We start from the raw sequence: 25,382 nt of genomic DNA on the forward strand, positions 1-25,382 counted from the left end.
ATCTCCCTTCCTCCTCTCTCGCCCCGCTCCAGTCTATTCTTCACTCCGCTGCCCGCCTCATCTTCCTGCAGAAACAATCTGGGCATGTCACTCCCCTTCTTAAACACCTCCAGTGGTTGCCTATCAACTTCCGCGCCAAACAAAAACTCCTCACTCTAGGCTTCAAGGTTCTACATCACCTTGCCCCTTCCTACCTCTCCTCCCTTTCTTTCTACTGCCCACCCTGCACGCTCTGCTCCTCGCCACCTCCTCACCGTCCCTCGGTCTCGCCTATCCCACCGTCGACCCCTGGGCCACGTCCTCCCACGGTCCTGGAATGCCCTCCCTCCTCACCTCCGCCAAACTAATTGTCTTCCCCTCTTCAAAACCCTACTTAAAACTCACCTCCTCCCAGAGGCCTTCCCAGACTGAGCTCCCCTTCTCCCTCTACTCACCTCCTCCAAGGGGCCTTCCCAGACTGAGCTCCCCTTCTCCCTCTACTCCCTCTACCGCCCCCCCTTCACCTCTCCGCATCTTAACCCTCTTTTCCCCCCATTTCCCTCTGCTCCTCCCCCTCGCCCTTCCCATCCCCTCAGCACTGTACTCGTCTGCTCAACTGTATATATTTTCATTACCCTATTTATTTTGTTAATGAAATGTACATCACCTTGATTCTATTTAGTTGCCATTTTTCTTTTCTATTGCAGGCACAAACTGCTTTGGAATATTTGTCCCAAAGGTCTTGTCCACAAACTCCAGCTGAGTGTAGTTCTCAGGTTCCAGAGGTTCTAACATCCCTATTACTTTCCCAAACTGGCCAGTGCCACCAGATTGTCTCTTATGTGTAAAATCAAACGATACTGGTGCAATAATACTTTCTCTGAAGGCAACTTTTGGCTTTCCTGTGACACAAGGGCAGCCATATTCTCTTTCCATCCGCTGAGCATAAATCTCCAAATGTAACTCTCCCATTCCAGAGACGATCGTCTCCAGACTTTCCGCATCATAATGGACTCTAACTCTTCTCTCGTAAACCGGTTAATGGCTTTTGAAAACTTGTCCATGTCATTCTTATTGGAGGGCTTCATTGTTATTGAAATGACCAGATCAGGAACGTGAATTGATTTCATTGAAAATTCACTCCTATCTTTCTCTGTGAACATATCCCCACTAGCACAGTCGATTCCAAGCAGTGCACAGATATTGCCAGCGTACACTTCATCAACATCCTCCATCATATCCGAATGCATGCGGACCAGACGTTGCACACGGACCTTCTTCCCCGTCCGTATGTTGTAAATGGTGTCGCCCTTCTTTAACTCGCCTTGGTAGTTTCACAAATAGGTTAACTGCCCAAATCACCCAAACTCCAGTTTAAAAGCCAGGCCTACAAAGGGTTGCAAATTGTCTCTTTCAGCACTCATCAGAATTTTGTTTCTTTCTTTTGAGCCCTCTTGATTGGTAATAGCATAGTTATGGACTTCAGCAGGATTAAAGACACATGTGGAGTTGGCTAAGCTTCATTTGATTGTTAGTTTTAATGTTTAATGGCATTTGTTAAGCACTTACCATGTGTCAAACTCTGCCCTAAGCATTGGGTAGATAGAAGTTAATTAGGTCAGACACAGTCCTTGTCCCGCATGAGGTTCACAATCTAAGTAGGAAGGAGAACAAGTATCCCCATTTTACAGTTGAGGAAGCTGAGGCTCAGAGAAGTGAAGTGACTTGGGCAAGATCACACAGCAGATAGGTAGCAGAGCCGGAATTAGAACCCAAGATCTTATGACTCCCAGACCAGTGCTCTCTCCACCAAGATATTCTGTTTCTGATCATGCCACCCTGGGTTTCAGGCAACCCAGAGTGGTCTTTGAACATACCCAGTTGAAGGAGTTTATTCACAGCATGTTTGTGTGCCACATCCTCTCATTGGTTTCAGAGACAGCATATGACTGGTTGAGAAACTCTGCCCATCATCTGACCCAATCTGATGCAGATGTAGTGGCCTGGACATGTTATAGTTTACATTTGCAGAAACTTTATAAAGACCCACCCTTATCTGCAGGTAATGGTGAGATCACAATGGAACACAAAGAGATGGAGAGACAAAGAGAATGTTCTGAAAAGTCAAACATCAGTATCCTTCTCCATCCCCAATCCTACTGCCTCAACATATTCATATCTCCCCTTGGCCAGATGAAGACTGCTGTCACCACCGCTGCACCCTGTAATCTCACAGTGCCCCTCCAGAAGCCATGGCCTGTACTCCAAATGCCCTGGACAGAAAAGGGGAACAGAATGAAAAACTGAGGCCACTGAGGGAGCGTCATGTCTGTGTTACTGTCCTCCCTGCCCCAAAGTGGGGAGAGATGAGGTGAGGGTCTGGAGGGGTTGTGTCCATGCTATAAATGCCACTCTGAAGCAGGAGGGGTCCTGGAGGGGTCATGTCTGTGCCACTACTCTGAATAGGACAGAGAAAAAGAGGAGGGGACTTGGAGGATTTTGTCCATGCTACGCCTGCCGTCCTGATGGGGGACAGAGAGGAGGCAGAAGAGGTATTTGCCCATCTAGGAGACAGAGATGAGATGGAGAAGGGCTTTTGCAGGGTTCTTATCCATATCACTGCCACATCCCTGAAGGAGAGTAGGGTGGAGGTGGAGAAGGTCTCTGGAATTTTTTTTTCCTCCATTCATTCATGCACTTGTATTCATTGAGTGCTTACTGTGGGCAGAGAACTGTACTAACTCTTGGGATGATTTTTCTTAAGTGCTTAAAATGTATCAAACACTACTCTAAGTGGTGTGGTAGATAAAAGATCATCAGGTTGGACACAGTCCCTGTCCTACATAAGGCTCACAGTATAAATGGAGGGAACACTTAACCCCCAGTTTAGAGAGGAAGTAAAGAAGTTAAGTGGTATCCAAGGTCACACAGCAAAGTGGGGAAGTCAGAACCACTGAGAAACTAGGTCCTTTGAATCCCAGGCCTGTGCTCTTTCCACTAAGCCATGTTGCTTCTTGTGTCAAATCTGGGCCACCACCAAAGAAGGGGACAAAGAGGCCACTCTGGCAGACACTGAAGGGCTCACCGGAATGTCACCTTCCTCTTTCCTTGTTCCACCTCCTTGTCTCTAGGTGTCTCGATGATAAGAGCAATAAAGTACTGGGGCAACAGGAGCAGAGTTTTAAATCATATATTATAAATTATTGATATAAATTGTTGTCTGTTTCCATCTGTAGACTCTAAACTTGTTATGGATGGGGAAACATTTCTACTAAAACTGCTGTATTTTACTGTCCCAGCTTAGTACAGTGTTCTGCATAGAGTAAATGCTCAATTAATACCATCTATAATGATGATGATACAAAAAAAATCATTAGCAGATATTGAAATCCAATTGGGAAATTGGAATATTACAGAAGAGAATTCCAAAGTCAGAGATCTGTTCCTCATCAATTTAAATGACTTGTATTATACAAATAGATAAAATAAAGGGAACACCATCTAACTTGTAATTATAATGGTTCAATTGTTAGCCTGGAAAGGGGAGGATATCATTTTAAATCACTAAGAAAAATCACTGAGAAGTAAAATGCTTCTTCTGGCCATGATTAACATGAACCAAAGTCTTTCTGAATTTCTACATTACCTGATCCTTCAGAATTAGCAGTAGTTATCAAATAGCTGTTGACAATGTTGGACAAAGCCAAATCCTTCTGAAGACAATGAAGGTCAGCCATATACAGGAGACACACACTTCAGAAAAAGAGAAACAGAAAGAGGGAAAATTAATTAGCACAATAAGTTGAAAAAGATATTGCAAAGCAAAAGTTGGATGATATTATTATTTCCCTTAGGGAAATGCCTGCCTCTATCTGAAGACGAGTCGTCTGTGACAGATGTCATGGCTGCCGTGGAGCAGGAATGTGAAGGAGAAGTCAATATGCAGGGAATGATTTCCTAGTTAAATAGAGACCTATTTTAGAGAACAATAAAATAGTTATGTCACACATGATTTAGAATGTAACAAACAGCGAACAGTCTTTTTTTTTCTTCCTTTAATACAAACTGTTCCAGCTGAACTGTGCATGACTAATGTACTGAAGCAAGGCAAAAATAGTGTAAAGATGGGCCAGGGGCAAAATAGTGAGAAAATTCTGGCCCCATTGCATCATTCTTAACTCAATCTTTTAAAAAGCACCAAAATGGAAAACACATTAAAAGTTGGTTAATAATGCGTTTAGGGAAATTTGGATATCTTCTGAATGTTGTAACTTCAATACCGGTCAGCAACCTTTGCCTCTTTTTTGCCTCTTAGCCCTTCTCAGAAACACTCAGGTCATTCCAGAGACCTAAGATGACTTGGGCATCGCTTTTGGCTCCCAAGTAGTGTACGATAAAAATGATGGCTTAACACCTGTGGCAGTCAGATAATACATGGTAGGGAGATGGAACAGAAAAAATGAAAGCTCCCATCACCCCCTAAATTAGTACCTGAGGTCATAATATCCAAGTCCATCTTGGAGAAGAATGAGCATCCACATATTTCTGATGATGTCTTTTAGTAGATGAAAGAAAGAAATGTAAATTCACAGAAGTATAATTTAGAAGAAATCGGTAGGAAACATGAAGACCTTCCCCTGAGGTTAAAGCAAAGGAAGAACCACAGTCTGGGAAGAAGGGAAAGACATTGCAGATTTACTAATTTTTGCTCTTGGAGTTGGAACAGGTAATAGAGACCTGCAGGGCTGGAAGTCTGTAAGATGTTATGTGGACGGTGTGTGGCTTCAATCACTCCTGCATAATTGGAGCACCAAGAAAAAGTGCCTGGGGTTGCTAATAACTGCCTCCCATCAACAATCCACTGGGGTCTGCCAAGTTCACATGATCTGAAGGCCAACCTGAGTACATTCATTCTAGGGATAAGTCTCTTCCATTCCCCTGACCAGGCACCCTGCTCTCAATACCAAAATGTTGTCCAACTTTCCACCTCTGGAGACAACAAACACCAGGACTACAGGATTCTGGTTAGCAATAGTTATTCATTAATTCCTGCCAGTTCCCACTCCACGTCAGGATGCTGACTGGTCCCTGAATCAACTCAGGTCTGCACCTGATTGTTATTATAATGTGAGTTAAACCTATTCTGGGGACTAGCCCCAACTCCCTTGTTCAATCCCCTGTTATATGCCCTTCTCTTTTCTCCCTCTATCAACCTCTCTTTTCCTTCTTATTTTTGCTGCTTGTGCCAGGATTCTAACCTTTTTAAGTCCTCATTTCCTTCTTTTGGAGTTCCCAGATGTGGGCTCACCCCCAAACAGCATTACAGCATTCACCAAGGATCAGGAATGACTTTATAATTAAATGAGAAACTAACATCTATTGGCCTTGGAAGCCTGGGATAAGGTTGCATCTGCAAACAAAGCAGAGATTTTTGTTCTTCCTTCTGCTCCCTTGACTCCCTTCTCGAAACCTGGTATGATGTCCAATCACTTCCCACATCATCTGGAGGTTCTCTTATGCCATGCCATTCCAAAGCAGGATGGGGAAAACTTATAAATGGTAACAATGCATCCTGTATGGGGTACGAAGGTCACTGCCCACTCTCCATTAATCAAACAATTGATAATATTTTGCGTGCTAACTCTGTGCAGGGCACTGAATTAGCACTTGAGAGAGAACAATAGAGCTAATAGAAATAACCCCTGACCTCATGCAATTTACAAAATAGCATGAGAGACAGACAGTAAAATGAATTACAATTAGAAGAGGCAACAGAGTTTAAAGATGTGACAAGAGTATGCTGTTCAGGGAATGACAGCTGACCACATACTTATTAATGAGGACTGGGAGAGATTATGAGACTTAAACCTAATTCACTCTATATATCCCTAATATCTATGGGGTTTGATATAGAGAATAAAGTCCAGCAGCACCAAGGATAGGAAGGTGAAATGGAGGTCGGTCACATCAGAGGATAGTGCAGAGTATCAAGGAAGGACCCCAGCCAGAGACTATCCTTTTTATCTGATCTTCGGAAAGGAAGTTTCTTACCATGGTTGTTTCCAAATAATTCACAGTCATTCCCTTTGTGAAAACCTTAGAGGAGAAGGGTCCACGTTAACTATGTTAACTAGTAATTGCACAGTCTCTTACCTCACCAATTCTGAAATCCCACTTTTCAACTGCAACCTTCTCACCTGCTTGTCTCCTACACCTTCTTTTCACAAAATGGTCCTATCTCCCATACAGAGACTTTGGTTTTTGTCTCCTGTCACTTAACCTGGGACATCATACCCCATCTGATTCCCTACTCAGCCAACTCTATCTAGTTGCACAAATCCACAAGCTCAGCAGTTTCACCAAACTCAACTCCCTTCTGATACACAACTACGATTTCCTGACACTGAATATCAGACCGCTGATATGCACAAATCAATTTATAATAATTTTCATATATTCTTGTGGGTTTCTCTTTAGAGCACAAGTGGCTGCATATCACAATTCCTTAACTACTATCTCAAAGACTTTTTGTGGCTAAGAATCTGTCTATCTGGAAAAGAAACCTACTGCATCAGAAGCATATTCTAACTCCAGTTTGCAGATCACTTCATCCTTAAACACAGTAGCATATAAAATGTTGACTAATAAAAACATAATAATATAATTTTCATTTCATCAGTGATAAGGAAAGAGTCAATCAGGGATAACTTGGCAGAGTGGATAGAGCATGGGGCCTGGGAATTAGAATGTCATGGATTCTAAACTCACCTCTGCCACTTGCCTGCGGTGTAACCTTGGACAAGTCACTTTACTTTTCTGTACCTCAGTTACCTCATCTGTAATGTGATGCTCACAAAATGACATTTAAGAAAAATGATCATGGTAGCAGTGTTAAGTGTGGACTGGAGGTGAGCTAGTAGACTGATGGAGCCGGGTGTTTGAACCAACATGATAGTGGCTTAGATGGAGAGAAAGGGATAGATTATGTAGATGTTATGGAGATCTGACAGAACAGGTTGAATGACTGAATGTGAGGGTTAGATAAAACTCATAGAAGTCTAATAAGATGCTCCTGAAGGAAAATGTTAATGTAGGAGTATTGAGGCGTGGACGATAGAGCACAAGGGCCTGGAATTCAGAAGGACATGGTTTTCAATCCCAGTTCTACCACCTGTTTGCTCTATTACCTTGGGCAAGACACTTCACTTCCTTATGCCTCAGTTACCTCAACTGTAAAATAGGCCTTAGGGCAGTGAGCCCTGTATGGGACAGAGACTGTGTACAACCTGATTATCTCGTATTTATCCAATTGCTTTGAACAGTGCTTGACTCAACGTGCCTAACAAATATCATCATTATTATTAGGTTTATCCATTTTTGTAGGGCCTCCACCTAATGCTTGATGCTATTTCATCCTGCTGCACACTCTGCAATGCGATAAGGTCATTCTTTGGCACTTCGCTTAAGTGTCACTCCACCTCACCTATCCCCCTCACCTCTAATCCCCCTGACCTTGTTCCATATTAGAGACAGATTACCTTTGGAGAAGATTCATATGGACAGAGCTCCATGGAAACACATCTCTTCATCCTGTGTGGGTGCAGGGAAGCTACAGCTTCATCAAGGAAGCATGGGGTCACCAAGCTGAGCAGCTCTGAGGACCAAGACCAGCCTTACCCAGCACGGGCAGCTCTCCCACTCCTTCCTCCATTCCCCTCCTTCCTCTGCTAGTGCCTGGCACTACATTTGAGCCCCTGACTCACTCAACTGGCTTGTCTCCTGCAACTGGCATGTCCTGCACCTGGCATGTCCTGAAAGCAATGTCTCCTGCAACTGCATCTCCTGGGCTTGATGGGTCAGCTTGACTAGGTCTATGCCACCATTACACACTCCCTACCAGCTTCACCACTCCCCAGCATCTGAGTCCATGATGCTACACTCCCCTCATGATATTCCACTTCCTTGCATTCGAGGAAAATAATTAAATGCCTTATCATAAAGCGTTATTCTTTGAGGGGGCACCAGACTGGAGGCATTGGGGGTAGTGGGTGAGGATATTGTGGGTGGAGGGAGGTTTGGGAAGGATGCCTACATACTCTCATCTAGATTGAGACAGCCTACTGCACATGCACAATGCCCGTATTAGGGGGCAGATCAGCTCCAACACCATCCAACCCTTCTGACATTGCATGTACACACAGCAGTCACCTTTAGTAGGTCTGGAATTTATTTTCTTAGACTACCTGTCTAGGGCCACTGCAATCAGTGACACTTATTGAGTGCTTTCTGTGTGCAAAGGACTGTACTAAGCATTTGGGATAGTTGGTAAACCTGATCCCTAACCTAAAGGGGGCTTAAAATGTACCCAATGGGCCCAAGGCCCAGGGAGATAGTCCCAATACCCCTAAATTAATACCACCATCCCCAGAATGTGTGGAAAGGAATAATGAATAAAATGCCAGTATTAGCAGGTCAAAAGCTAGCTAAGGATTTCAACTTCACCTGTGATGAAAAGTGACTTCAAATTAGTCACAAAGAAGAACTCTTAAAGAAATGTAAATAACACTTTTATGATATCCTAAAGATTCCTACCACCATTAAGGATGGTGCTATATAGAGAATTATGCCTGCCATACTTGTGAATATGTATATTTAACCAACAATGTTTCATTGTAATTTGAATTGTGAATAGAAGGCAGATCGCTCAAATGATATTAGAATGATAATTATATTAAAAATTTTAAAACAGAGTTCATTTTTCTCACTTGAAGAGTTTCCAAAATAATGGTTTTCAAATTTTGCTTTCGTTAGCCCAACAATCACATCAATGCAGAATTGTCTATGAAAGGGAATTCATCAAAACATTGCCCTTAGGGAGATCTGTTGGTGGCATACTACTGCAGGCAAACTGAACAGAAATTATTCTGAAGTTGCTACCCTTCACCCAACTAAACTAGTTTTAAAATGTTTTCTTTCCTTACCTGTCTCTCTCCCTATTCCCTCATCTCCACCTGCTACATTCTCTTATCAACCTTTAAATCTCTTTCCTTGGGACTGCTATATCTTAATAATGTGGAATCCCTACACTCACTCCCAACACATACTCTGCCCGCCCCTACCACCAGAATAACTAATTGACCTTTAAGCCTAAACCTGCACTATGAACATATGTATGTTTTTAAGAGACCTGTTCTATCATTGACTGCCACTATCCCTTCCCTTCACATCTCCTTTCCTAAATTCTCAAATGTCATGGGAGGTAAGGGTGGGATGAGATGGGATGGTAGAGGTTAGGGTTAGGAGGGAACCTTCAGTGTCATTTTGATCCATAGTGAATGGGGATAGGAGAAACCTTTAAATGATCAATAGAGAAAATATTTAATAATGAGCTTTTTGAATCAAGCAATTCAAACAAATTTTAAGTTAGATTGCAGGGTTAGTTTTCCAGTGATTATAACACTACACTACTGAAGCGAATGTTTTGAAAATATCAAGGTGTCATAACTTTGGAAATGGACAGAACTATTTTAGAGACATTTCAAGCATGAATTAATGCAATTTTACTGCTAGTGACTGGTGATTAAAACATAATTTAAAGTGGCACTTAAGATGGATAAGAAAAATTTTAGATTTGAAAGAAAATCTTGGGTGGAAAAAGCTTAACTTACTAAGACATCTGACGCACATGTCAGAATAAACTACAGACTGAGTTTTCACTGACAGAGTGAAAAGCAGTGATGATAGTTTTCTGTGAAATCTGTACTAGACATTAATGCACACTAACCTTCAAATACCCTTATCCTTTGCCATTCATTCTGATAGCTTTGCTTTGGTAAAGACAGAGTTTGGTTCTTTTTACCCAGACGAAATGGCAGTGGCTTCTTTTGCATCACCTATGCCTCAGAAATATCATCCAGTGAAGAGGTGTTGCTATGAGCAATTATAATGATAATACTGTTAACAATAATAAAAAATATAATAATTCTTGTATTTGTTCAATGATTACAATGTGTGAAACATTGTACTAAGCACTATGGTAGATACAAAATGATCAGATCCTACATGGGGCTTACAGTCTAAGTAGGAGGGAGAACAGGTTTCTAATTCCTATTTTGCAGATAAGGGAACTGAGGCACTGAGAGGTTAAGTTACCCAAGTTCCCACAGAAGGTATGTAGTGGAGCTGGCATTGGAACCGAGGTCTTCTGAATTCCAGGCCTATGCTCTTTTCACTAGGCACACTGCTTCTCTGCTTCTCAGTACTTCTCAGGATTGCTTCAGTGGGGGTACACTGACTGTGTTCTAGGATACTGCTGTTGCTAATCGTCTTCTGCCATCTGATGTTGGGGATGGTTCACAGATGATGCCAATAATAATAATGATAACTACAGTATTTGTTAAGTGCTTCCTAGATGCCAGACAGTGTATTAAGCACTGGGGTGGATACAAGCAATGCAAGTTGGACATAGCCCTTGTCACACATGGGGCTCACAGTTTCAATCCTCATTTTAAAGATGAAGTAACTGAGGTACAGAGAAGTGAAGTGACTTGCCCAAGGTCATACAGCAGGCAAGTGCAGAGTGGGGATTAGAACCCATGGACTTCTGACTCCCAGGTCCATTTTCTATCCACTACACCATGCTGTTTCTCTAATGAAACTGATTCCCAACCTGGATATGTCTTCCATGGTAAATTTAGCACTGTAGAGAGAGTTGCACACCACAGCAACCTTGTAAACCCACCACTTGGGTAAATTCTGATGAGCTGAGGAAGGCTTACTCCATTTTGCAATCTTTTGAAGATCATGATGGCCTTCGCAATCTGTTTTCTACTCTATTACCTATCTACACATCACTGAACAGTGTAATGCCAAGGTACAGGATTTATGTATACTTCTGGTAATGCAATAATATTTTTGCAATTGCTGAGCTAATTTAGTAAATTATTACTGGATTTGCTTCTTTCCTGTAGCTTCCTGTGGACTATGAAAGTCAAAAACAGTGAGATTATTTATATTTTTCAGTGGACTTTCTAAAGGGGTGGGGGGGTGCAGGGGTGTGTGTGTGTGTGTGTCTAAGAATCAGGGGAATAGAGGATATATGAAAGAAAGAAGAGTTTTATTTGTTCAGTGTTTTTTACCCTATCCATTCCTATCTCCAACCGCTCTTATCATTTCCCAACTTACTTATCCCAATCACTTATCATTTTATGATTCTAAAGATACTTTTTGGAATTTAATCAGAAGAATTTCCAAACACAGTACTTTTGGGAAAAATTATTCATTCATTCAATAGTATTTATTGAGTGCCTACTATGTGCAGAACACTGTACTAAGCACTTGGAATGTACAATTTGGCAACATATAGAGACAAACCTTCCCCCTGCTTACAGTCTAATTGGGGGAGACAGATGGGCAAAAACAAGACAACGTAATCACGATAAATAGAATCAAGGGGATGTACATCTCGTTAACAAAATAAATAGGGTAATAAAAGGGTTAGGCATTATTAGCAAATGGTGCTCTTCCATGCCTGAAAGATAAGAATGGACACTTAATTTAATTATTAAGAATTAAAATAAGAATAGTTACTTATCAAGTTAAATTTCTAACAAGAAAAGCAATTGGTAAGATTCTAAAAAAAAAATTAGGGATAATTTGAGGAGAGTAAAGGTATGCGTATATAACATGATTTGGAGATTCAAATTCTTAAGAGTTAAAATGAGGGACATTTACTGGTAGATTTTCAAGAAAAGCATGACATTCATTTAATTTGTAGCTAAACAGAGAGTAACCCTATGTACAACAAATTTTGTATTTGTTCTGAATTTTAAGGCCTTTTTTTTTTGGCATAATGATGTTCTTACCCTTGCTGTTAGCTCTTATTATAGTTTCTTTATCATCTTTATTGAAACAAGTGGTTTGCTATGTTTAAATCAAGTCTAGACTTATTGATTGCACTTTACCATTTAATTGTATATTCTTATATATAGTAATAACAGGAAAAGCATTCTGAGATGTTTGCATGAAGACTCTCATGCATAGCAAATGTAAGTGATGAATTGACTGTGTATGGGGTTTTAAAGGAATTAGCTAACCTACTTATTGAACCACTTAAAATATTTTTGAAATTCATGGAGATACAAGGAGACAAGGGAAAACAGGAGGGGTAAGCAAATGCTTTATTGATATTTTAAAATAGTTATGACAAGTGAAACTGAAATAATTTTCAAATCTAATATCAATACTTGGTAAAATAGTGGAACAATTATTCAGAGAATGTTAAATTCAGAGGACAATAAAATGAAAAGTCATGACATATTTTTAGAAGAGAAAATGACAATGATCAATAATTTTCCTACTAGAATTATGAAATAAAATACAATAATACGTAACCTTAATCTTTACGTACTCCAGGAAGTGGAAAATTAAAACAGAAAGGCACATTATGGCTCTACATTATATTACTAGAAATTTAGTGTGCTTATTTTATGTCCAATGAATAATTTTTCCAGGCCTAAATTGTATATTAGAGTGATGTATTTGTCTCAGAAGTACTGATATATTCCCTCCTGGGCTTAGATCTTGGAAACATAGGAAATGCCCTTCTTGGCCACAGGAAGATTATCTTCATGCTCTACAGACATAATTACAGGGGGAATAAATGGGTCTATTGCTCTTCATTGCTCTCCTACACAGAGGCAAATTGCATTCTATTACTTCTAGGCAAAAGACTCATTTTTTTTCAGCAGCTGCCGACTCTTCTGACAACTGTCCTCATTTCATAGATCCTGATGCCTTTAAGACCTTGCAGAGTTCCTCTCCATTTTTTTCTATCATCTGATCAATCCTCAGCTTGTCCCATGACTTGAACTACCATCTCTACACATATGGTTAACAAATCTATGACCTCTCCAGCCCTTATCTCACTCATTTTCTTCAGTCTTGTATTTCCTCCCACACAAAGGAAAACTCTACTTGGGCGACTGGCCAACAACTCCAACATATCACATCTCAAACAGAACTCCTTGTATTCCACCCAAACCCTCTCCTCTGAGCAACTTTCTCATCTCTATGTAAAACACAAGCATCCTTCCTGTTTCACAAGCCTGTAACCTTGGCATTATACTTGACTTATATCTCTCATTCAATCCACATACTTTGTTACCAAATCCCATTGGTTTTCCTCTTCTAGACTGTGTGCTCACTGTGGGCAGGTACCACCTACCTGCTCTGTTATATCATACTCACTCAAGTGCTTAGCATGATGCTCTGCACACAGTAAGTCCTTAGTGAATATGATTGATTGATTTATCACAAAATCACACTATATGTGGATGTCCTTTGTCACCTCAAGCTTAACATGTTCAAAACAGAACTCCTTATCTGACCTCCCAAACCCTGTCCTTCTCCAGACTTCCCGGTGGACCACACCACCATCCTTCCTCTCTCAGAAGCCCATAACCTTGGCATTATCCTTGACTCTTCCTTGTCATTCAACCCATATATTCAGTCATCACTAAATCCTATTGGTTCCATATTCACAATCTGCCCTTTCTTCTCTATCCAAACTGCTACTAAGTTAATACAATCATTCATCCTCGGGAGCAAGTGCCTCTCATAGTGATTCAGATCCATCAGTGGTATCTATTGAGTTCTTCCTGTGTGCAGGCCACTGTATTAAGCACCTGGGAGAGTTGAATATAACAACAAAATTGGTAGAGTATTGATCCAAATGCATAGCAGACTCAGAAGGTAGAGTTAGGAAGGGAAAAGTAGGTTTAATCGAGGAAATTGTTGTGCTTTGTGCATGTCTCCCTACTCCTCAAAAACCTCCAGGAGTTTTCCATCCATCTCTGCATCAAACAGAAACCCTTTACCATTGGCTTTAGTCAAACCATCAGTGGAAATCTAAACTGCAAGATCCTTGTGGGCATGGAACATGTTTAACAACTCTGTACTTTCAAGAGTACATACAAGAGTTTAGTACACTGCTCTGCAGCCAGAAGGCCATCAACAAAATTAATTGATTTTAGTGCTTACTGTGTGCAAAGTATTGTAATAAGCCCTAGGGAGAATACAACAGTGTGGTAGACATGATTCCTTCTCTGAAAGAACATTGTTAATGGAGGCAACAGATATGAATTATGGTTACAGAAAATGGCCGACTTTAATCAGTGACATTTATTGAGAATTTACTGTGTGCCAAACACTATATTAAGCACTTGGGAGAGTACAGTAGAAATTTTTGTGGACATGTCCCCTTCCCTCAATCAGCTTACAGTCTAAAGGGGAAAAAATCTATGAACATAAAGGCTGTGTGGGTAGGATAGGGTGAATATCAAGTGCTTAAGGGGTATAGATCCAGGTGCATAAATGACAGGCACAGAAAGGAGCCAGTAGGATGGGAAAATGAAGCATTAGTCAGGAAAGACCTCTTGAAAGAATTACAATTTTAGAGGGGCTTTTGAAGATACAGAATGTAGTGGTCTTAATTTGTCACACAATCAGCTTTCTCCTTCCTACCTAGCTTTGCATTCTCCTACCCAGCCCTGTTGCTTCACTCCTCTAATGCCAATCTACTCAATACTCACCACACCCCACAGCAATTATGTGCATATCCTTACACTCTCCATCTTCCCCAATCTGTTATTTATTTTATTGTCAGTTTTCCCCACTGTATTGTTATATTCTTGATGGCAGGGATTCTGTTTACCAAGTCTATTGTAAATGTATTCTCCCAGGCACTTAGCACAGTGTTCTGAACATAGTAAGTTCACCTACATTTCATCCTCTATGACAGTCCTTCAGAAGTCCACTACATGGCCAGAAGGGTCACCTTTTAGTCTTTCTGGTTGAGAAATGAACTTTGGGTGCTTAGAGAGAGAAGAGAAATATATTTGAATAAATAGACTCACCAAATTACTGTTTTTAGAACTGTGACATAATCCTTCCTTCAAGGAGAAAGTAGGAGTGAGGAGAATGAAGGAGAGTGTGGGGTTTAAGTCTCTAAGCATTCCAGGTAATTTTTCCTAGAAACTTATAGGACATAAACTGAGTATGCTAGAACTGTAACAGCCCCGATGTTGAAAATCATGCATACAAGATGAACAAGAGAAAGTAAGGCTCAGTCCAAGGTGGGTTTGAAAATTAATCCAAGGTAGTAGCACTTCAAAAACATTCTCATAGTTTATTAAAATTTTCCAGGGCTATTTTAAAAACAATATTCAGGTATTGCATTGTGTAAACTAAGAAACATTTGTGATTTAGAAGTTATTGGTAAATAAGGAAAAGGTGAAGGCTCTATAATTCCCAGCTTCTTCACTAGCCCTTCTCTATCTCTTAATTTCATCCTGACAATTATGCAACATTTGACCATGCATGAAAAAAAAGTATATAAAATAATGTGCCATCGAAGTGAAATACTGATGAGCTGAGTCTATATTATTGCTTTTTTTGTTTAATAATGGTTTGCCCCAGCAATTTTGTCCCGGTGTTTTAGATGGTTAACCTAGCACTTATTATGATAACAGCATATGTGAATAAAAGCATGTATTACAAAGTGCATGATTCCTATTGATGTAAGCATTTGTTCTCTATCAAGAATGTGCCTGGGAACAACAATCAGACAATGCTCTTTACCTACCAAATTGAGCACTGCACACTGCCTGACTTTAGATATAATTACTTCACATAATTGTTTCTGTCAAGAATAAATGAAGCTTTAAAAGAACAATATGATCATTACAAGTGGAACATCTTAAGATACATATAAATATATATATATATATATATATATATAATATGTATATATTATGCTGGGCCTTTCACCAGGTCTGATATTAATAGTTCAGGGTTCCAAAGCTATACAACCTTAAGCACCAAATAAAGATATCTGAGCATCAAAACTATTCATGTGTAATTTGAAATGCACTATTATTGCTTGATGAATATCAACTAAAAGCAGTATTTGTTGGCAATTAATTTGTTCAGCCTGAATAGATGTGTACTGAGGCAGCCACAGTGGGTAAGATCAAACAAGCAGTATTCTTGTTTCCATATAGCAAATACTGTCAATTTGCTGAAAAGTATTGTTCCCTTCATTAGTCAGAGTGTCACTTACAACTAAATTTATGGTTTCAGCAAACATCAGAGATATAATTCATTTAGTGCAGTACAATATGATAAAACATACATATTTATTTACACAGGGAAAAGCAAGGCCTGTAGTGTTAGTATGTACTATGTTAAACAGACAAAAATGAATGAGTTCCTGATGGTGTTCTCTGAAAATCAAAAATGGAAAGGGACTTAAAGCTGTAGAAATGGGTTTCTAGTAGGTTGATATTGGGCAAACAGGTAAAATGTTAATAAAATATCATCAGTAGTGCTTTCTTTGAATATGAAAGCCTATGCTCTGTATTTACAAGATTACTTTTTTGATAAACATTTTGGCTATAAACAATCAATCAATCATGTTTATTGAGCACCTACTATGTGCAGAGTGCTATACTAACATCTTGGAGAATGGCGCATCCAACCTCATCATATAACACCTTATAAAAACACTGGCCCCTACCTCCTTCCCTCCCTAATCGACATCTTCAAATGTTCTCCAAAGGCTTCTTCCTCTAGACCGTAAGTTCATTGCAGGTAGGGAATGTGTTTGTTTATTGTTGTATTGTGCTCTCCCAAGCGCTTAGTACAGTGCTCATTCATTCATTCATTCATTCATTTGTACTTATTGAGTGCTTGCTGTGAGCAGAGTAATATACTGAGCACTTGAGAGGGTACAAAAAACAGTAAATAGACGCATCCCAAAGTGCTCAATAAATATGATTGACTGACTGGCTAACATCTTCCCGACTGCTTTCAAACATGCCAAATATCTCCCTCATCCTAAAAAACCTCTCTCTTGATCCCATGGCTCCCTCCAGTTATTCTCCTATCTCCCATTTCTCTCCAGACTCCTTGAGCAAGTTGTTTACACCCAGGTCTCACGTTCCTCTCTTCCAGTTTTCCCCTTGATGCACTCCAATCTGGCTTCCCTTTATTCATTCAAGCATATTTATTGAGCACTCATCATGTGCACAGCACCATAATAAGCGCTTGGAATTATAACACCTCAATAAAGAGAGACAGTCCCTGCCCACAACAGATTCACAGTCTAGAGGTGGGGAGACAGATTTCAATACAAGTAGACAGGCATTAATACAAATAAAAAGAATTATAAATTCATATATATATATATATATACATATATATATATATATATACATGAGTATATGGTGGGAAGAACAATGGGAGGGAGTCATTGTGATGTGGGATGGAGTGGGAGCTGAGAAAATGTGGAGCTTATTCTGGAAAGGCATCTTGGAGTTGGTATGCCTTCAGTAAGGCTTTGAAGGTAGAAAGAGTGATCATCTGGCCGATTTGAGGAGGGACAGTATTCTAGGCCAGAGGTAGGACGTGGGTCAGGCGATGGCGGCGAGATAGGCAAAATTAAAGGCACAGTAAGAAGCTTAGCACCAGTGGAGCAAAGTGTGTGAGCAGGGTTTTAAAAGGAGAGAAGGAAGGTGAGATAGGTGGGGACAAGCTGATGGAGAGCTTTAATGCCAAGTGAGGAGTTTTTGTTTGCTATGTAGGTGGATCCCCTTCATTACACAGAAACTGTCCTCACAAAGGTCACAAATTATCTCCTTCTTGCCAAATCCATTGACCTCTATTGCATACTAATCCTCCTTCAACATCTCAGCTGCGGTTGACATCATTGAACACCTTCTCCTGGTAAATACTGTCCAACTTCATGGACAGTGTCCTCTCCTGGTTCTACTTCTATCTGTCTGGCCACTCATTCTCAGTCTCTTTCATGGGCTTCTGCTTTGCCTACCACCCCCTAACTGTGGGTGTCCCTCAAGGTTAAGTTCTGGGTCCCTTCTATTTTCCATCTACACCCAGTCCTTTGGAGAAATCATTCACTCACATGACTTCAACTACCACATCTATGTGGATTATTCTCAAATCTAAAAACAGTACTCCTTACTTTTCCAACCAAACTCTGTCCTTCCCCTGACTTTCCCATCACTGTAGGTGGCATCACCATCCTTTCTGACTCACAAGCCCATAACCGTGACATTATCCTTGACTTCTCTCTCTCATTCAACCTACATATTCAATCCATCACTAAATCCTGTTAGTTTGACCTTCACAACAACCCTAAAATCCACCCCTTTCTCTCTATCCAAACTACTACCATGTTAATCCAAGCCTTTATCCTATCCTGCCTTGATTCCATTCTATCAGCCTCCATGCTCACTTCCCTGCCCCCTGTTTCTTCCCACTCCAGTCCATTCTTCACTCTGCTGCCCCAATCATTTTTCTATAAAAACGTTCAGCCCATGTTTCCCCCCTCTTCAAGAACTCTAGGGGTTGCCCATCCCCCTCCACATCAAACAGAAACTCCTTGTTACTGACTTCAGGGCACTTAATCACCTTGCTGCCTGATACCTCACCTTGCTATTTTCTACTAGAACCCAGGCTGCACACTTTGCTTCTCTCATTTCAACCTCTAAACTGTAGACATTGTGGGCAGGAAACATGTTTGTTTATTGTTATATTGAACTCTCCCAAGTGCTTAGTACTGTGCTCTGCACACACTAAGTGCTCAATAAATATGATTGACTAAATATGATTGACCAAATCTTCTCACTGTACCTCGATCTCATCTATCTCACCATCAGCCCCTTTCCTATGCCCTGCTTCTGGCGTGGAACGCCTTCCCTCTTCATATATAAGAGACAATTATTCTCCACTCCTTCAAAGTCTTGTTGTAGGCACATCTCCTCCAAGAGGACTTCCTTGACTAAGTTCTCCTTCCCTCTTCTCCCACTTCCTTTTGTGTTGTCTTAATTTGCTCCTCATTCCAGCACTAATTTACAAACAGTGATTTTATTTATTTACATTAGTATTTGTACTCCTGTCTATACTGTAAGCTTGTTGGGAGTGGTGGATTTGTTTGTTATATTGTCATATTGTACTCTCCCAAGAATTTAGCACAGTGCTCTTCACACAATGAGTACTCAATAAATATGATTGACTGCCTGACTGAGTATTAATAGTTTACAATCTAACCCAGAAAACAGACACTAAAGTAAATTACAAATAGGAGGAAGTCATTGTATATAAAAGATGCTCATCTAAAGGCTATCAAGGGTTTTGAGTTTGTCAATGCTTAAGTGGCTTACTACTTACCAGGCAGTTTACTAAGCACTGGGGTGGATACAAGCAAATTGGGTGAGACACAGTCCCTTGTCCCAAGTTGGGCTCACAGTCTCAATTCCTGTCATGAGCCTATCTCACACCATCAGGTACATATTTTACAAGTCCATCTTTGATCATGTCAGGCACTTCTCTTATAGCTTATTGCTTATGGCTTATATATTGTGTAATTTGGGAATATATATGATAGAGAATTTTGAAAAGAAATGGGGCTGGCCTCCTGGAGGAGATGTGATTTCAGAAGGACTTTGAAGATGAGGAGGATTGTTGTCTATTAGGTCTAAATGGGGGCAGGGAGTTCCAGGCACGGGGAGAGGGGTGAGAAAGGGGTGATTGGTGGAAGAGACAAGAATGAAAAATAGAGAGCAAATTAACTTTAGAGGAATGAAGAGTGTGAGCCAGGATGTATTGGAAGAGGAGGAAGAAGAGAGCAGATGGAGTGTCTTAAAAATCAATTGTTGGGATTTTCTGTTTGATTCAGAGATGAATGTACAATTATTGGGAGGGCAGGATTTAGGTCTTCTGAAAAGCTACAGCATTGACTGGTAAAAACCTGTAAGACTAACTCAGGAGATACTGTCTAGGATAGACAATGCCCACCCAACTGCTTTGTATTGCCAGCATTAAGAAAAGCTCCCTGGCTATTATTTGTTAACTGCTTACTATTCACCAGGCACTTTACTAAGCGCTAGGGTGGATACAAGCAAATTGGGAGAAACACAATCCCTTATCCCAAGTTGGGCTCACAGTCTCAATCCCTGTCATGAGCCCATCTCACACCATCAGGTACTTACTTTATAAGTCCATCATTGGTCTTGTCAGGCACCTTTCTTATAGGTCCATCCCTGTTTCAAGCTGTCAGGCATTTATTTTATCAGTCTGTCCCTGATCCTCTCAGGCACATATTCTATAAATCTGTTTGTGGTCCTGCCGGGTACCTATCCTAGAGATCCATCCCTGGTGATTCACCTTCCCCTACTGTCCCATCAGGAACTCAATGACATTTCAAATCATAGTGAAACCAAATCACCAGTATTATAGCTGAAAGCTTTATTCAATTCTTAATAGTAATAGACTATTACAAGATAAGGGGAAAATGAACACACACACCCACACACACACGCACACACACATATAGAGCTACCCAACCAACTGTTTTCCCCAAGTTCTTGCAGTAGGTCTCATGGCAGAAGAGTTTGAGCAATCTGGCTGTCTGCAGCACATCTTCCTGGGTTATGTTTCTTAGGTCTTAGGTAGTCTTAGGTGGTTCCCAGTGACCATGCCATAGAAGTCTCGGCATAGGACTTAGATGGACTTCTGCCGCCTTCCGAGATCTGATTCTTAGATCATGTAGACTGACCTAGTTCATGGTAGAGGTGCTTTTGCCACCATTGCTCAAGGGTCTGGTTCCTTCCCCTTTTATCCACTTAAGGTTGTTTTGGGGGTTGCGGCAGGTCCTGATTTGCTGCTTCAAGTTGCCTGCTGTCTCAAGCCTATTACCAGGTAAAGCCAGGGGGAATGGCTACTCCCCCTTTCACGCCCAAATCACATGCTGTTTTTTCAAGATAGCTTATCTTCTGTACTTCTGGCAGTCTTTCTTCTTCCCAATAGGAAGACAGTTCAATGCCTCTTCAAGGTCTTTGTGCTGAACCCAAAACAAGCTTTCTTACTAGTGACTGTTTGTGATCCCAAGAATAACAGCAAAGAAGAAAATCATGAAGGCACTGAAGTGGTCTACTTGAGGACAGGTGGTTGCTGGTCCATGGGGGTCAGAGCATGGAGGCAGGTCTGTACTTCTCCTCCTTCTCTACCCAGTAACAGGCCTGGACCAATGAATGACTGCCACATAGAGTCACAGCTGTGATGCCTAACATAGATAAAAGGCAATTGCTTTGAATCGCAAGAAGGGAAAGCATTCAAGGAAAATATCAGAAATAGTGGGAGAGCAGAATTCAAGAAAGAAGAAGCACTCAAAGAAGCAGAAGAAAGGCAGCAGAAGAAGGGAGCAGCACTTGGAGGGAAGCAGAAGCTGTAAACAGCATTGAGAGAAAAAGCAACAGAAGCAGTTTTGGGGGAAAGCAGAGTGCAGAAGAGACTTGCAGTATCAACAGTCCGTATCACCAGGAACTTCTCACACCCTTCTGCTGTGGGATCAACAGAATGGACAGAACAGCCTCCTTTCACCAGTAAACTGGTATTGGACCCCTGATGGAGTAGCATGAGGGAGACTGTGTACATGTTTCTCCCTTGCACACTGGTAAAACTAAGTAAAAAACTTTCCACCATAACCTTGGTCATTGGTGGTATAGTTTGACTCTTTACATGTCACTGAGGCTACTCCAGTCAGGAAAGTCCTGGTTGGTATAAGTTGGGAGCTGGTGACAATTCTCCTTCTATGTCATCAGTTCCTCCTAAAATTCCTCCTTCCGTGGTGTTGTTCACCAGGTCAAATGATGTTTGCTCATAAAATGGTTTCTGTGTCATAAAATGGAGTCACTCTTGTTCACCACAATCCCCATTTTACAGATGAGGTAAGACACAGAGAAGTTAAGTGATTTGTCCAAGGTCTCAGAGCAGACAAGTGAACGAGCCGGGATTAGAACCTGTGACCTTCTGGACTCCCAGGTCTGTGCTCTATTCACTACTCTACTTCTTTATTAAAACTAGAACAAGCCATCACAATGACTGGAAGCACAATAGAGTCCAAGAGTGCCAACACCATTTTCCCTTCCCTCTGGACTCTAACCTAGCTAGGCATACATTTTCAGCTCACAGCTCTGGGTGGTGGAAATGGGGACATACTGAACATTCATTCATTCAATAGTATTTATTGAGCACTTACTATGTGCAGAGCACTGTACTAAGCGCTTGGGATGAACAAGTCGGCAACAGATAGAGACAGTCCCTGCCGTTTGACGGGCTTACAGTCTAATCGGGGGAGACGGACAGACAAGAACAATGGCACTAAACAGCGTCAAGGGGAAGAACATCCCATAAAAACAATGGCAACTAAATAGAATCAAGGCGATGTACAATTCATTAACAAAATAAATAGGGTAACGAAAATATATACAGTTGAGCGGACGGGTACAGTGCTGTGGGGATGGGAAGGGAGAGGTGGAGGAGCAGAGGGAAAAGGGGAAAATGAGGCTTTAGCTGCGGAGAGGTAAAGGGGGGATGGCAGAGGGAGTAGAGGGGGAAGAGGAGCTCAGTCTGGGAAGGCCTCTTGGAGGAGGTGATTTTTAAGTAAGGTTTTGAAGAGGGAAAGAGAATCAGTTTGGCGGAGGTGAGGAGGGAGGGCGTTCCAGGACCGCGGGAGGACGTGACCCAGGGGTCGACGGCGGGATAGGCGAGACCGAGGGACGGCGAGGAGGTGGGCGGCAGAGGAGCGGAGCGTGCGGGGTGGGCGGTAGAAAGAGAGAAGGGAGGAGAGGTAGGAAGGGGCAAGGTGATGGAGAGCCTTGAAGCCTAGAGTGAGGAGTTTTTGTTTGGAGCGGAGATCGATAGGCAACCACTGGAGTTGTTTAAGAAGGGGAGTGACATGCCCAGATTGTTTCTGCAGGAAGATGAGCCGGGCAGCGGAGTGAAGAATAGACCGGAGCGGGGCGAGAGAGGAGGAAGGGAGGTCAGAGAGAAGGCTGACACAGTAGTCTAGCCGGGATATAACGAGAGCCCGTAATAGTAAGGTAGCCGTTTGGGTGGAGAGGAAAGGGCGGATCTTGGCGATATTGTACAACTTAAAATGTTGTGCAAAGAAAAGGTTAGATGAGGACTGAGATACTGTGGTTATTTAAATCAAAAGTTACAGGTGACTTTCCCGAAGCAGAATATTTATCAGCAGGGAACGTATCCACTAATTCTGTGTATTGCACTTTCACAAGTATTTGTACAGTGTACATATTAAGTGCTTAATAAATACCATTGATTGATTATCAAAATGGACTTCTGAAAAATCTGTGCTAAAGCAGTTTATAATGTGGTTTCCACTAAAGAAATAAGAATAAAACTGAACACAAATGACACAGTCCCATGTGTTGCTCTGGGAATAATTCATTCAAGGAACATGTGTTCCCTGGGTGTTTGCATAGGGACTGCCCAACCAGACTGTCCAGAATTGTGCAGCTCAGGACAATAAGGCATGTGATTGGCAACAGGACCACTTTGCCATGGAAAAATTATAGTCAATAATTTCCCCTAATGGGAAAGATTCAAAACATCCCTAGGGAAGTCACTGGGCCACAAGCATGGAAGTGGCACAATGCCGGCCTCTGTTCTGGACTCAGATAATTTGCTGCCAAGCCATTTTATCTTCTTTTCCGGGATCATCTCTGAGTCCCCTAACAATTTCTGCTTCTATTGAGCTGCCAGTTGGTTGAAACAGGTTTGTGATTAGGCTTTGTCCTTGTCCCCTAGGAGGACAATGGTCTCTGCTTCTCCTGCTGCTGCTGGTTCTTCTGGGACTTTGTGTTTCTTTTTTGGTAAGAAGAGATTTCATCCTGTCCTTATTCCACAACTTGATCTTTGGCTCTTGGTGTGAGTGGTTCGTCAGAACCTTTCTCTACTTCTCATCTGAAATTTCCACACACTCCACCTCAGGCATTTGAAAACTCATCCAGGCGGTGGACTGTGCCATTCCTTTGGGCTCTGATGATGATGTGTTGGATCCCTTTGTGTGGCTCATAGCAGTCTTCTGCCACTGCCTAGGATCAGGCTGCTTCTGCAGGAGCACACCTGTTACTGGTTTTGATTTTATGTTTTGCAAGCTGCACAGTGGCCTCATCTCCTTCATCTTCGATTTCCAGCTATCATCCAAAGGAGAAAACCACTACAGTCTTTACAGATTTCCGGGTTGTTGTTGGTGTAGCACAGAACTGCCAGGGCATACTTGTGCTTCTGGAACCCCATAGATATAAACCAGAGACCTATCTTTGTGATTTCTGTGATGTTCTTTAGGTCTCACCTCACCTAATATTTCTAGATGTGCATGGCCTGCTCTCTACCAGGTGCACTGAGAAGCAGTTTCTGGATCGCTTTGTCATCCACCACCTTTGGGAGATTGTGGAGGCAGAAGCTTATCATGCAAAGATGTTCTAGTCCTTTAGCTTCTCATACTTCAGCGGCTCAAACCACATTCTCTCTGCAAGGTCATTGGCACTCAGGCCTTTGGTGGTTTTTGTCCAGACGTGGATCAAGCCTTCTCTGGTGAAGTCAAGGTTCTGAGTTCTTGTCAGTTTCTTCAGCTTCTTGCTGCACACTTTTAAGCTTCTTCCTGACTTACTACCAAGTCCATCCTGAGCTTCTGGTTGTCCAGCTTTAACTCTCTATCCTCCATGACCTCCCCTGAGCCTCCTGGCATTTCTGGGTCACTTCTTGAGTAAGGAATTGGATGGCTTCTTGAGTAGTGAACCAGGTGAAAATGCTCAGCGTCTCATTGCAAAACCATAAAAAACTGTATTTGATTTTCCCAAATGCTGGAACAGCTTCCTGAGATTTTTTGCCTCTGAATCAAAGGACAGATTCCTGATGAAAATAGTTTACCCCTTGTTCATGTCCAGTGGCATCTTCCACTGCTTTAATTGGGGACTTCTGGTCTTTATCTTCTTTGCCCAAGTCTGCTTCTTTCTGCTTCAGTTCGTCATCATCACAGTCATCTTCCTCCTTCAAGTCACCCTCTTCCTCTGGCTCTTCGTCTCTGCTGTCTGTATTCCAGCAACTGCTTTTTTGACAGTAGATCCTCTGGTCATTTGTGATTTTACAACCTCTTTATCATCATCATCTTCCTTCTCCACCTTTTCATGGGTCTCATGAATGCTATCATCTTTGGCTGCCTCTTCCTATTTATTTATTTTTGCAGTGGGGATCTTGCTCCCCTGGCCTGCAGTGGAGGCAGAATGGATTGCATTGCGGGTATCCTTGGTCAAGGCCCAGTGTACAGCCACTCCCCACTCTTTGATTTCTTTCATGTTCATGCCTTTCTGAGACTTCCCTTCATCCAAAGTATTCTTGAACTTAACAAAAGCAAATCCCTGCTTCTTGCCATCTGGTTTCTTGGGCAAGTTCACTTCGAAGATGGCTCTGAAGTGATCAAATGAATCCTTCAGGTCACTCGTGGAGCACTTGAAACTCAT

At 41.6% G+C, this 25,382-nt stretch overlaps 1 pseudogene; it reads right to left on the bottom strand.

Annotated features, from left to right (window-relative positions):
• Positions 1 to 657: 657 nt before the first annotated feature.
• On the bottom strand, positions 658 to 25,382 carry LOC120638962 (annotated as a pseudogene).

Source organism: Ornithorhynchus anatinus, chromosome 2 (assembly GCF_004115215.2).
Source record: "Ornithorhynchus anatinus isolate Pmale09 chromosome 2, mOrnAna1.pri.v4, whole genome shotgun sequence".
In the NCBI taxonomy this organism is placed as follows: domain Eukaryota; kingdom Metazoa; phylum Chordata; class Mammalia; order Monotremata; family Ornithorhynchidae; genus Ornithorhynchus; species Ornithorhynchus anatinus.